Below are 13,996 nucleotides of genomic sequence, written 5' to 3' on the forward strand. Positions count from 1 at the left end.
TTAACAGAAAAATAAATTAAAATGATATCTAGCTTTGTTTAACATCTCATTTCTCGTAAGGTAAACTGTTATAAATAAATAAAATAGGCAAAAATAAATGGGATAAATGCTTAAAAATAAACTTTTTATTTAATTTGAAATCTCAAAGTTGTTAACTTAAAGAGTAGATATTCTCTAAATGTCTAGGTCATTTCCAAATAAGATTTTAAAACATGTTATAGGAAAACACATTCATAAAAATTATAAAATGGTTCTCATTTATAAACTAGTGATATATGACAGACAATTCAAGATTTCCTGCTTCCTAGCTTTTCACTAAAATGTAAGGTTATTAAGGATTGAAAATTCTAATTAATATACGATTATGTATATAGAGTGTGTTTTTAATAAGAAAAATTATAAGAAAGGCTTACAGTGTGTTCTCTGTGGAGAAAAATAATAATTTTATCTAATTCAGATGTTATTTAAAGGTTGTTTCAAAATATGGAAGAGAATAGAAAGAAACCAGTTAAGTAAGAGAGAGGTATGAGAAGAAAGTTATAAATACAAAGGTATATTTCTGGTGACAAAGATTAAAAAGAAAAGAAAAGAATTGTGTGTGAGAAATAGTATTATATGTTATGTTTTGTCCTAAAGTAAAATGACTAGTTATTTAAGAAACAGGAAGTATAAAAGAAAGCAGAAAATCCAAGCATGTCATCAATAGTCTGAGAAAGCCATAGTTAAGATTTGTGAAAAGGGAATTTTTAAAAGGAATTTTGTGTGTTAATAGGTTGGCTATAATTAGTAGGAAAGTTATTTATAAGTCTTTCTAAAGATTGAGCTCTGATAATATAAAACTAAAAAAAAAAATGTTTCCTACATTTGAACAACAAGGTTTTCTTTCTTTCTTTCTTTCCTCCCTCCCTCCCTCCCTTCTTTCTCTCTCTCTCTTTCCTTCCTTCCTTCCTTCCTTCCTTCCTTCCTTCCTTCCTTCCTTCCTTCCTTCCTTCCTTCCTCCCTCCCTCCCTCCCTCCCTCCCTCCCTCCCTTCCTTCCTTCCTTCTTTCTTTTCTTTCTTTCTGACAGAGTCTTGCTCTGTTGCCAGGCTGGAGTGCAGTGGCGTGATCTCAGCTCACTGCAACCTCCGCCTCCCAGGTTCAAGTGATTCTCCTGCCTCAGCCTCTTGAGTAGCTGGGACTACAGGCACGTACCACCACACCCAGCTACTTTTTGTATTTTTAGTAGAGATGGGGTTTTACCATGTTGACCAGGATGGTCTCGATCTCTTGACCTTGTGATCCACCTGCCTCGGCCTCCCAAAGTGCTGGGATTACAGGTGTGAGCCACCACACCTGGCCAGTTTTCTTAAAGTATTCATTCGTTCTTAGTAAAACTGCAAGAGGTTTTATTTTATTTTATTTTATTTTAAGACAGAATCTTGCTCAATCACCCAGGTTGGAGTGCAGTGGCGTGATCTTGGCTCACTGCAACCTCCACCTCCCAGGTTCAAGTTATTCTCCTGCCTCAGCCACCCGAGTAGCTGGAATTGAAGATGTGCACCACCACGCCTGATTAATTTTTGTATTTTTAACAGAGACAAGGTTTTGCCACGTGGGCCAGGCTAGTCTAAAACTCCTGACCTCAAGCAATCCACCTGCTTTGGCCTCCCAAAGTACAGGTATGAGCCACTGCATCCAGCCTGATTTTTAATTCAGCCTGATTTTTAATTCTGAAATCTGCTTCTTTAACAGTCATGTCCTGGACAATAGACAATTTCTATTTCTTCCTGAGATCCAATTAATTTCTCTTGTTTCAGGTTGGAAATGCTGTCTTTTTCATTCAAAATTGTAGTTTCATTTTTCTTTCTGAAACTTCTCAGATTTTTATCTTAGAAGTTCAACTTTTGCTGTACCTCACTGCATGTGATTTCCAGGTCATACATGATTGCCATCTGTTTTTTCTCTCCTTAAAAATGTATCTTTTTGCTTCACTGGGTTGATAACTTTTCTTCAACCTTTTCATCAACTCCTGTAACTTTTTTCTCTGGTTCTAACTCAGCTGTTATAACATGATGCTGACATGCTTATCTTGAAGGTCTGGAAAAGCAATGTTTTCCTCCAATATGACTTAATTTTGTACTCTTGGCTTTTCTTAATATGTTTGAATTGTTCCAGGTAATGAGGAAACCTCATATATTGTTACTTAAGCCGTGTATTCCCCTGCTCAAGGGATTAGTTTTCTTGTTTACATTCCGTTATAATATACTGTATACTCATGACCCTAGACACACTCTTTCTGTGTCTGACTAAATTCCAGCACCCTTTTCATCGGGTTTGACTTCCAGATTATCTAAATAGACTTCTCACAAGGAGACACAATCACACTGCAAGGGTTTTTTTGCTTGTTTGTTCATTTGTTTGTATGTAACTGGGATAAAAACAGAATAGATATTTTGCATTTTATCAAAATAATTCCTGCACTGTCTTATTAGGTTTTTGCTTATTTAAGAAAACTGAACATTAAAAGGGTTAAAGTTTTTACATCCATGTAATTTTCTGTATTGTTTTTGAAGTCTTTTGATTATCACTAAGGTTAAATGAATAACTACTATTTAACAGTGATTTGTAATTTTGTTTTGATTAAGTCTTTTGAAACTTTTGACGTCTTTGGCACGTTTTCCAGGATCAAAATCCCAAATTAAGTCGTTTTGACCTAAAATTAACTTTGAGAGTCTCCAGTTGTTCCCATGGAGACCCTCAAAGAATATATCTCTCAACTTATAGAGATATTGAATGATGCAATTTACTTGGTGAAATGCAAGAGAGACCTTGTCAAGTAATAAGTGATACTAGATCTTCTTTTAGTTACATTTATGAGTATGATATAAATGTTCCAAAAATTACATGGCGTAAAACATAACATGTTATCAGTCATAGTTTGTTTTGTTATGTTAAATCTTTCTAAAGTTATGTTTGAATGGATATGTTATTAATGTGAGTATTCTAAAATTATATGAAATGTAAAAAAGTCTGATGGTCCTGATGTGACTCTATCAGTCATGATTCTGGTTGATATCTTAAAATGCTGCATGTGATAGTGCATAATAACTAAATGTCCATGTTAATTGAGAACTTTAATCATATTTTTAACCAATGGCTATTCTAAGTTTTTGTCATCCACAGATACTGTTTTGAATTCTTCTCTGAAAACATCTGCCACAGCTATAGTCCAAAATTACTTTTCATAGAAAAGACTCCAACAAGTATTCTTGAACATAGAGTTCTGATAACTGTAAGGTTAATAAACTAAATACAAATCGTTAGAACTTGAATAAAGAAGCTGATGGGGACATGAAACTGCTAATTAAGATCAACCCAAACAAAAAATTAATCACATAAAATTAATTAATAAAGGTAACATTTTATGACATATTTAAAATATTACTGGTCCTTTACTTAAATTCCAGATTTAAGAAATGTTTCTCTCATAAGTCATCTATAGTTTACAACAATTTGATAAAGTATACTTTTGTTCTTTTTCTTTTGAGATGGAGTCTTGCACTGTCACCCAGGCTGGATCGGCTCACCGCAACCTCTGCCTCCCAGGTTCATGCGATTCTCCTGCCTCAGCCTCCCGAGTAGCTGGGACTACAGGTGCCCACCACCATGCCCAGCTAATTTTTATATTTTTAGTAGAGATGGGGTTTCACCATGATGGCCAGGCTGGTCTTGATCTCCTGACCTTGTGATCTGCCCGCCTCGGCCTCCCAAAGGTAAAGTACACACTTTTATGAATCAAGATGGAAAATGCATTTGTTTTTTCTTCCCACTTGCTGCATCCAAAACTTGGAAACTATGACTATTTTAGTTTTTATTTATGTAAGTTCAGTAAAAATCTGCTTTCTCTTTATAAGCAGGGTACAATTGGCAACATTGACTATATTACCAAGGCTTTAACTGAAATGTCATATTTTTAAATATCCATAAAATGCTTGGTTTCAAGAGTTCCTTCCCTGCCTTACAGTGAGTGATAAATATTGTCACTTCCCAGCACGCCTAAGAACCTTAAGACTGAAAGTAAAATCTAAAGTCTGCCTTGGTTTGACTTCCTAGCCTCAAGAGGTTTTTAAATTTGAGATGCCTATACAATTAATGTAGGGCAAAAAAGTTGTTTCTAAAGAAAAACTAGAATACACCTATTATTAGTTTGTAACCCTGTGCATTGTTTTCAAGTTCTAGTGATCTACCTGCAGGCTGGATTTGTTCCTAAATTCTCCTAATTTCCTTCAATATTGGGCTACAAATCTCCAACTAAAACAAAAGTTGCTCTATTCCTAAAGCCCCGTAAGCTGAAATGAGATGAATTTTAAGCAGGAAGTTTATTAAACCACCCAATATATTGACCAAAAACATTGAAACTGCCCATCAGGAGAAAAAGTTGATATTTTCACACCATAGACGGCTTTTTCCAAGATGTCAGAGTAAGACTTCATATCATAATGAGACTTTTACCCACTATAATGCTACTTTTTTCCATTTGGCATGATAATGGTGAAATTGAAATTTCACAGTCAACACTTTCTGCTAGCAACTTAACAGAACCCAGATGAAGAAATTCTGTAGTGCTAATTGGTTAAATAAGAAAATGTCTGTGTTGATACTAATACTGCATGCTGTACTTGGATAAATTTTATCTGAGAAAGTTGAGACCCATATACATAAAATTAGAAAACAGGCCACATGGTTACAACAGGTCTCATCTAATGTCCTATGGTCATTTGACTTATTCAATTGATTAAGTTAAGTTTCATGGCTCAAAACCATTATACAAATTGAAATTATTATATTACTATTAATTATACTCTGCATTTCCACTTTTCAAAGTTGTAACCATTACTTGTTAAATTTTTGCAGAACTACTATTTCTAACAAAATAATACTGGCCCGGCACTTTAAGATAATAACAAAAGATTATGAAACAGACACAATTGAACTAAATAATGGAGTCTGGGTAGACTTAGCCTGAGAGCCACTCTTTTCAAATTCTTGTTGCTCAAATGTGGCTAGATGGATTTTTTTTTTTTTTTTTTTGAGACAGAGTCTCACTCTGTCACCCAGACTGGAGTACAGTGGCACAATCTCAGCTCACTGCAACCTCTGCCTCCCAGGTTTGAGCAATCCTCCTGCCTCAGCCTCCCGAGTAGCTGGGATTACAGGCACCTGCCACCATGCCCAGCTAATTTTTGTATATTTTGTACAGACAGAGTTTCTCCATATTGGCCAGGCTGGTTTCAAACTCCTGACCTCAGGTGATCTGCCTGCCTCGGCTTCCCGAAGTGCTGGGATTACAGGCGTGAGCCACTGTGCTTGGCCTGGATTTTGACACTGATTTCTAGTCACCAATCACTCCCTGAAACATGGGACAAGAAGAACAACCCCAAGACTGGTGCCTCCCATCATCAGGGGGCATCAATACCTAACTACAGGATGATTGATTAGTGATGCTTCCAGAGAAAGATCTTGATCAAAAGGGAGAAATGTGAAAGTTGTTCAGAATCAAAATGGAGTCACTCATGTTAAGAAAAACCTGACAAATAGAGCCACGGAAAGCAATGAAGAGAGGATTCCTATGTTTGTATGCCTAATAACAAAAACTCTCACAAAAGACTTCAAAAATCACAACCTTACAAAGGCCATTGCAACCTGACACAAAAAATACTTCTGAAAGGACATCTGCCCAGCAACTGCACGTCTAACCTTGGACTGATGTCACCCTTGTCATTGATCTATGTAGCCAAGGGTAATTATTTCAAAATAGTTATATAATACTTCTTTTTTCTCTGAAAATCTTATTCTTCCTTTGCCGTTTTGAATACACACATAGTTTACTATGGCATATATATTCCCATTGCGATGTTTTATTCCCAAATAAGTATCTTTTCTATTAGAAAGCCCCTCCCTACTTGTTATTTATATTGACAGTCCGTCTCTGTCTCTGTGGGTCTTTGTCTGTGTATGTCTCTTTGTCTCTCTTTCTCTGTGTGTATCTCTGTCTGTCTTGGTCTCGTTGTGTGTCTCAGTATCTCTGTCTCTCCGTGTGTGTTTCTGTTTCTGAATCTCTCTCTCTCTCCTGGTCTGCCTCTCTATGTGTGTTTCTGTCTCTATATCTCTCTGCCTCTTTTTGTCTTGGTCTCTCTGTGGATCTCTGTCTGTCTCTGACTCGTTCTCTCTTTCTCTCTGTCTGTCTCTGTATCTCTGTCTTTCTCTCTATCTCTTTGTCTCTCTTTTCATCCACTCTCTTTTCTTCTGTGTATCAGCCCACTCCTACCACTTTCTGCACAGGTCTACCATATGGGGCGGATGGAGTAGGCCCTCAGTGGCTCCAAGAACACATTTTACAATATAGCAAAGCAAGTGTGAAGCACTTCTCTTTCCCAAAGTCCACAAATGCATCCTGGGGAAGGATATGGATTGGCCCTGCTTGGGACAAACTCTCAGCCCTGGACCAATGCCAGTGTCCACGTGACTCGGGCCTTGCCTGGGACATGGGTCTACCCTTCTCCCTGTGACCTAGGGTGAGGATATGTCATCCCCCAAACTGAGATCCTTTAGGGAATGAACAGGGGTGTGTTGATAATTGAATCAGGACAAAAGACATAAACCAGACTGAGCCAAGCAACCCAGGATGCATCATGGTGATCCTCTTGGTACCAAAAGAAGGGGTTCAGAGAAAACAGATAGGGCAAGACCTGTGAAGCCCAACTCACATACTTTAAAAAAAAAAATCTAAAATGACCAGTGTGAATTCATTTAGAAAATAGCACTCTGTTCCCAAATGCAGCATATCTGAAAACATTTGTCTTGCATCCTTAACTGGGACAGTGATGTTTCTAGCAAGTGTGTTTCAAAGCTCTGGATAATTTCAGCAATGGTCCACCTGCCTTTGATTCTTTTCCCTGATGCTTGTATTCAGCTACTGTTTGCTGTTCCACAGCTCTCACAAACCCCAGCAGCTTTAGGTTTGGGGGACAGCCTGAGGCCCAGGTATATAGCCCAGGCTTCATGCCATTATCACATCCCCACTGACAGTGCTGCAGGTGCCTTCTGCCAAGTAATTGAAGGGCAATAAGCATCCTTCTGGAGATCCTGGATAATGGAGTGGCTCCTCCAGAGCCCCACCCACTTCTCTGTCCTCCCAGGACGAGTTCAGTGCAGTGAAGAAGATGAAAGCACAGGCTTGAATCTGTGCAATCTGGGGTTTGAAGTTGACTAGATGTCACATGATGAATTACTAACCTCATTTAGCTTCAGGTAAATGCCTCAGGTGCCTCATCTGTGAAATGGTAATTGTCACTAGATAACTTTTCTTAAAGTATTTGGTACATAATGAGCTCTCCATTCATGACAACTATTGCTATTTCCATTGCTATTATTATGGCATCATTTCAGCACTGGATTTGAACTTTCCAGAGCAGCTGTTACTACACTGGCAGAAGACCCTTCATCAGCTTTCTACAATCATTAGTCATGCTCTGAATCTTTGCTACTTTGCCAAACAGCTCCTTCCCTTCTTGTTTCCCCCATTTGTTCTGGCTAACTGGAATCATAATGGATATCTCCTAGCCCATACCATTTTCTGTTTAGCATCCAGACCAGTGAATGCCCCAAAATGCCTGCTGGAGACATTGACTGTGAACTGGAGAGGGAGCCACAAGCATGCTCTCCCAAGGGAATTCTGAGGTCAGTCCTGTGTGTCTCTGCAGTTTCTAGATTATATTATGAGTCTTCCCTCATTAACACACTTTATTGCATCCCCTAAACTACTTCTCTGCAACTCATCTTTCTCCTTGCCTGTCTTGACCTCATTGCCAATTTTTCTTTCTCTCCTCTGGTATAATAACAGCAATAGCTAACATTACTCTTTTCCAGGCACTGGCCTAAATGCTTTACATCTTTATAATAACCCTATAAAGTAGCTTCTTTCATTATGTCACTTTGCTGTGGTGAAGCTGATCACAGAGAGCAAAGTAGCTTGGCAAGGTCGGATACCTCGTAGAATTTAACCACAGTCAGAGGCCAGCCCTAGAGCCAGCCTTCTTGGCTAGACTACATTACCTTCCACTGCAGTGTAGCCTAGACATGAATGACAGGTAATCTGTGAATAACTTTATCATTTCAGAATATATGGCACAAAACACTGTGCTTTCTTTTGATCCTTTCAATCCACATTTATGGACTCCAGATGCTGTGCTATGCCTAAACCATATGGTGAGGAGGAAGAAATAACCCCTGCCCCAAGTAGTTCACAGACCAATAGCAAAGACAGACGTAAGAAAATAGGAAAATTCTAAATACACAGAAGGGTGATATAAAAGATATAACTCCAGGAGAAAGGAAAATATGGAAAATTTACTTTGTCCAGTTAAGAATATGTGTTTCAATTAATCTCATACTCTGGTTAATAGTTACCAAAGATCTCAGGGTAAGAAAATTTTGCTTAATAGCTTAAGCTATTTGTTTAAATGCTTAATAGCATTTCCATTTCTTCGATTCAGAAGACAGAGCATGTTCTTACAAAGAATCAAGACCAATATCGTGATGGGAGATGCCTTGCCCTGTAGAAAGAGCATGGCCTTTGGAATAAAACAGAGCAGGATTTTATCCAGTTCTTCTCCCTTCCAGCTGTGGGATGTCGGACACTGTATTTGACCTCTCTAAGTCTCACCTTGCTTGTCAATAAAACGGGCACAATCTTTCACCTGCTGAAAGACATGTAGGTTGTTTTTAGTTTTTGCCTATTAGGAATAAAGCTGCTATGAACATTTGTGCACAGGTTTTTATGTGAACATAAATTTCCATTTCTTTGGGGAAAATACCCATGTGAGCAATTGCTGGGTTACGCAATAATGGCATGTTTAATTTTATAAGAAACTGCTAAGTTTTGTTCAGAGTGGTGGTATCATTTTACATTCCTGTCATCAATGTATGAGTGATCCAGTCTTCCCACATGTTTTGCCATCATTTGGTGTTAATCACTATTTTTCATTTTAGCCCTCGTGATAGTATTAGTCTGGGTTCTCCACAGAAATGGAACCAATAGAAGATATACGTATGTACAAAGATTTGTTATAAGAATCTGGCACACACATGGTGGTTTTAATTTGCATTTCCCTCATGGCTGATGAAGTTGAATTCATACCATAGATTACTGCTTAGCAATAAGAAGGAATGAACTATTAATGTAAATAGTTCATCATGAAGCAACAGCTTGGGTGAATCACCCAAAAATTATGCTCAGTCAGTGAAAAACACCAGTCCCCAAGGGTTACGTGCCATATGATTATAAAACTGCAATGGTTAGTTTTGTGTCTCAACTTGACTGGACCATAGGCTGCTCAGAATTTGGCCAAGCATTGTCCTGGGTGTGTCTGTGAGGGTGTCCCTGGATAAGATTAACATTTGGATTGGTAGCCTGAGTCAAGCAGATTGCCTTCCCAACTGTGGGGTGGCAGGGGGGCCTCATCCAGTCAGCTGAGGGCATAAGTAGAGCAAAAAGGCTGACTTCCCATCTAGTAGGAGGGAGTTCCTCCTGCCTGACTGCCTGGAGCTGGGACAGTGCTGCTTTCCTGCCTTCAGACTGGGTCTTGAGTCTGCTGACATTCAGATGAAAACTACATCATCAGCTCTCCTGGTTCTCCAACCTCAGGACTCAAGCTGTAGCTTTACCATGAGGTCTCCTTTGTCTCCAGTTTGTCAACTGCAGATCTGGGGACTTGTCAGCCTCCATAATTGTATGAGCCAATTTCTTACAATAAACCTTTTTATACATACATATCTCCTATTGCTTCTATTTCTGTGGAGAACCTCGACTAAAACAATAACATTCTTGGAATGGCAAAATTCTAGAAAGAGAGGACAGATTAGCAGCTGCCAAGAGTTAAGGAGTTGAGAGGCAGGAAAGAAGTAGGTATAAAAAAGAACAGAAGGCTCCTTGTAGTGATGGAACTATTCTCTGGTTTTGGCTGTGAAGGTGGATATATGAACCTAGACTTGAGATAAAATTGCATAGAACTAAATACACACACACACACACACACACACACACACATGAGAACAAGTGAAACTGGAGAAATCTGCAAAAGTTTGGTGGATTGTATTAATGTCAACATCCTGATTGTGCTATTGCGCTATAGTTTTGCAAGATGCTATGAATGGGTGAAAACTGAGTAAAGAGTGTATGGGATCTCTGTACTATTCCTTACAAATCACACATGAATCTACAATTATTGCAAAATGAAAAGTATAAATTTAAAACTGGGAATAACAACTCTTACATCACAGAGCTAAGTTACAGATGAAATGAAATGGTGTGCAGAGAAGCCTCTGGCTTAGGGTATAACACACTGTAGGTCATCAATAAGTGCAAATATTATGTCTTTTATAACAGAGACTTCTGGTTAGTGCCATGTCATATAATACTTAGTGGAAATGAAAAGAAAAGCTCTGATCATGCCTGAAGTAGAAGATAAGCAGATAGAAAGCTAATTATAAGAAAAATCAGAGTGCTTGAAAAGGAGACACATTGCATTATTTAATTTTAAATAAGTACATATATATATAAAGTTAGACAATATGTCCACCCTCATTTCTTTAATGACCTAGAGAACCGGTTGTGTTAACTTACAGCCTACTGCTGTTAATCGAAGATGCCAAGTTCCGCTGTGAATCTTCATCAATGTTTAGTTATCTCTGAGCTGTGGAGTAATTTTAAATTCATACATAGGCCCTAGGAATTTTGATGAGTATCTTTGAACAGTCCAGTTTCTTAAAATTATAGCCTAAACAAGACTGGCAGTAAGAAGCCCATGTGGAGTTAATTGCTGCCAACAGGAACAGTGACAGATTGTTCTGTGTTCATAGTATGCTTGCTATGCCCTTTATTGCCGGGGGCAGGAGGGGATGTGTAGTGGGGTTCCAGCTCCCTCCACCCCTGCTTTTTTCCCTCTGGCTGTTTGATTTCTTTAATAGGCTCCCAAAAGAAGGAAGGGAAGAATTGTCTTCCTTTAATGGGTTTTATATGAGGCATATTGTTTCAAGAGAATCTGCCAGTACCCTGGACTACTTCTTATAAGGTGAGCAAGGCAAGCTTTCCAATCCAGTATCTCTCTCACAGTAGAATGAGAACTCAGGATGTAAACTGAGAAGACAGAGGCACCTACGGAGTGTCCCTGATTCAGAACCGAGCAGAGGCCATGCCTGCTAAGGTTCTCCCCTCCTTTTTTTTTTTTTTTTTATTATACTTTAAGTTCTAGGGTACATGTGCACAACATGCAGGTTTGTTACATATGTATACATGTGCCACGTTGGTGTGCTGCACCCATTAACTCATCATTTACATTAGGTATACCTCCTAATGCTACCCCTCCCTCCTCCACCCTCCCCACAATAGGTGTATGATATTCCCCTTCCTGTGTCCAAGTGATCTCATTGTTCAATTCCCACCTATGAGTGACAACATCCGGTGTTTGGTTTTCTGTTCTTGCGATAGTTTGCTGAGAATGATGGTTTCCAGGTGAATCCATGTCCCTACAAAGGACATGAACTCATCCTTTTTTATGGCTGCATAGTATTCCATGGTGTATATGTGCCACATTTTCTTTTTTTTTTTTTTTTTTTTTTTTTTTTTTTTTTTTTTTTGAGACGGAGTCTTGCTCTGTTGCCCAGGCTGGCCACATTTTCTTAATCCAGTCTGTCACTGATGGAAATTTGGGTTGATTCCAAGTCTTTGCTATTGTGAATATTGCCACAATGAACATACATGTGCATTTGTCTTTATAGCAGCATGATTTATAATCCTTTGGGTATATACCCAGTAATGGGATGGCTGGGTCAAATGGTATTTCTAGTTCTAGATCCTTGAGGAATCGCCACACTGTTTTCCACAATGGTTGAACTAGTTCACAGTCCCACCAACAGTGTAAGAATCAATATCGTGAAAATGGCCATACTGCCCGAGGTAATTTATAGGTTCAATGCCATTCCCATTAAGCTACCAATGACTTTGTTCACAGAACTGGAAAAAACTGCTTTAAAGTTCATATGGAACCAAAAAAGAGCCCGCATTGCCAAGACAATCCTAAGCCAAAAGAACAAAGCTGGAGGCATCACGCTACCTGACTTCAAACTATACTACAAGGCTACAGTAACCAAACAGCATGGTACTGGCACCAAAACAGAGATATAGACCAATAGAACAGAACAGAGCCCTTGGAAATAATACCACACATCTACAGCCATCTGATCTTTGACAAACCAGACAAAAACAAGAAATGGGGAAAGGATTCCCTATTTAATAAATGGTGCTGGGAAAATTAGCTAGCCATAAGTAGAAAGCTGAAACTGGATCCTTTCCTTACTCATTATATGAAAATTAATTCTCCCCTCCTTCTTTCAACCTCATGCCCGAGACTCCCTAGAGCACAACTTCTGGGCCAGCTTCATGGCTGAGTGACCTGTACAGCCATTCTCGGAAGGACCTTGTGCTTGATTTAATGCTCTGCTTTCACTGTCTTGACATTCTCCATCATTTTATCTTAATAATTTTATCTTTGAACTTATGTTTTGTAAGTGAAGTCCAACGGGACACTGAGCAGAGGAGAGAGATGCAGTACATCTGCCCACAGTACCCTGCTAGGCCATTTGCATACAACTTTATGAAGCTGGTTACACAGCTTTCCATACAATCTTACCTTGCACTTGCCATGAGTCTTGCTAAATGTTCAGCCACGCTGTCCAAGGCATCACTATATCTAAGATTGAGTAAATGAGGTGCTAAGAGCCCAGAGAGGCTGTGCTTTCCTATCAAACCAGAATTTGTCTTGAGTGCAAAAAGAAGGCAGTGCTGGTATAAGAAACCAGACTGGCCAAGGAAGCTTATTATATGTTTTCTTACTGGTCTTACTCTCCTGAATTAACCAATCATTTGTACTGAAATGGGAAAGATAGGGCAATCCATAGTTCTTTTCCTTTTAGTCCTTCCTTACTCACTATTAAACCCAAACTAGAGAGTGCCGGAGGAACATCTGAAAGAGCAAAACGAAAACAGTTGAGTTAGTTTTCTGCAGCTTTTCCACCATTCCCATAAAAATGAAATACATATGCACATGCAAGCCTTGAGACATGAATTGTATAATTTTGGCAATTCTGCGTATGAGTCAAATGCTCTTAGGCTTGAATTTAAAATTGGCATTGCACAATATAAAATGAATAATGACATACATGCTAATCATTGATAATTTTAACTTTTCTTCATTTATTTATTTAGACATTAAATAGCAAATAAGAACCACCATGACAAGTCAAGAAAGAGACCGTGAAGAAGGAAAAAGCTTATGTTTTGATATTTTTAATAGCACTTTCCTGCTTTTGAACAAGTGCCCTACCTTTTCATGTTGCACTGGGCTCTGCAAATTACATAGTTGGTCCTGGATGGCTTGCCAGGCTCATTGGCCTCCTGGAGAACAAGGGTAGACACTAAGCGTCTCTTCAGGCTTTGGGTACTGGAGTCAGTGAAGGAGCTAAAGTTGGAAAGTTATCCTGCCCAGCATCTTTCACTATTTGACCACCCAGGACACATGCAGAAATTTACTTTGCTAGGGAGAAAGTCATCTCTCTTAAGCTAGTGAGTACTGATAAGCCTATAGAAAAGATGTCTAATTAGTGTATATATGGAGTATGTGTGAGTGTGAGAGTGTGTGTGTGAACAAGTGAGTCAATTTCACAAGAGACTGATATATAGACAGGAATGGCAGGATATAAATTTACAATAAGAAATGGAGTTGGCATGGGCACTAGGAACTGCATCCTTATTTCCCCCTGAAAGTCGCATTGTAAAAGGAGGCAAGTGAAACATATAAAGTGCTCTGATGTTTTAGGGTTCTTATTGCAGACCACAAACTCTACTCCAGCCTATTAAAGCCGAGCAGAGTTTATAACAGAGTAGTGGTTTGCAAAGAA

This window comes from Macaca mulatta, chromosome 6 (genome assembly GCF_049350105.2).
Source record: "Macaca mulatta isolate MMU2019108-1 chromosome 6, T2T-MMU8v2.0, whole genome shotgun sequence".
Taxonomy (NCBI): domain Eukaryota; kingdom Metazoa; phylum Chordata; class Mammalia; order Primates; family Cercopithecidae; genus Macaca; species Macaca mulatta.